We start from the raw sequence: 1,474 nt of genomic DNA, 5'->3' as shown, positions 1-1,474 counted from the left end.
GATATTTAGCTTAATTATTGCCATAATTATTATTAATTTTTCTTCTAATATTATCATTAACGTGAACTTTAAGGGAATTAGGTTCTAACCAACTTAAATTCATCAGCAAAGAAATGTTTTCTGGCCTTCGTAATTTGAGTCATTTGTAAGGCCATAATTATTATCCTCTCATAATATATTTTATTATATAATAATATTCTGTTCACCCATTCTACGCGAATTAATCATAAAAAGTTCGAAACTTACTCGATAAATTATATAGTTACTTCCTTATAATATTACTAAGACTCTTCATAATCTTCTTTGGTAAATTTTGAATTGTATAACTTTGTAATTAACTTATTAACTGTAGATCTTTTTTGAATAACACTATAAGTTCAATTGAAAACGATTCGTTTTCTCATCTCGTTGCTTTGGCTTATCTGTAAGATTCCTATTCTCTATTAAAACGCTTGGGGGTTATTCCATAAGCTAATTGATAAATTTTAGAGACAATGCCTTGCTAATCTATTTCAACTACAGTTTTATTCGTTAGTTAGAATTTATTTTTTTCTGAGCTTTTATATTTGCTATATATATTGTTTTTCACTAATATTAAAGGATCAAATGGATGACTTTTATGCTTAATTATTACAATACTTATTATTAATTTTTTATCTAATATAACTACTGACGTAAACTTTAAGGGATTTAGGTTTTAACAAACTTGAATTCATCAGCAAAGAAATGTTTTCTGGTCTTCATAATTTGACTCAATTGTAAGGCCATAATTATGATCCTCTCATAATACATTTTATTATGTAATAATATTCTGTTCACCCATCCTACTCGAATCAATCATAAAATGTTCGAAACTTACTCAATAAAGTATATAGTTACTTCCTTATAATATTATTAAGAGTCTTATAATCGTGTTCAGTAAATTATAAATCCTATAATTATGTTATTATATTATTTGTAGGAGTTTATGGAAAAACAACATAGAATCCATTGAGGACTATTCATTTTCACATCTCGTTGCTTTGACGGAACTGTAAGATTCATATTCCTTATTAAAACGCTTGAGAGTTATTCCATAAGCTAATTAATAAATTTTAGAGGCATTGCCTTTCTAATCTATTTCATCTAGTTTTTTTTGTTAGCTAGAATTTATTTTTTTCTGAGCTTTTGTATTTGCTATATATATTGTTTTTCACTAATATTAAAGGATCAAATGGATGACTTTTAAGCTTAATTATTACAATACTTATTATTAATTTTTTATCTAATATAACTACTGACGTAAACCTTAAGGGATTTAGGTTTTAACAAACTTGAATTCATCAGCAAAGAAATGGTTTCTGGTCTTCGTAATTTGACTTATTTGTAAGACCATAATTATGATCCTATCATAATATATTTTATTATATAGTAATTTTATTTTCACTCATCCTACTCGAATCAAACATATAATGTACGATAATTACTCGATAAA

The sequence above is a fragment of the Zophobas morio genome, unplaced genomic scaffold (genome assembly GCF_036711695.1).
Source record: "Zophobas morio isolate AGI-343-1 ecotype UQ-CSIRO unplaced genomic scaffold, CSIRO_AGI_Zmor_V1 ptg000068l, whole genome shotgun sequence".
In the NCBI taxonomy this organism is placed as follows: domain Eukaryota; kingdom Metazoa; phylum Arthropoda; class Insecta; order Coleoptera; family Tenebrionidae; genus Zophobas; species Zophobas morio.
The sequence above is the reverse complement of the archived record's forward strand: the minus strand, read 5'-3'. Positions refer to the sequence as shown.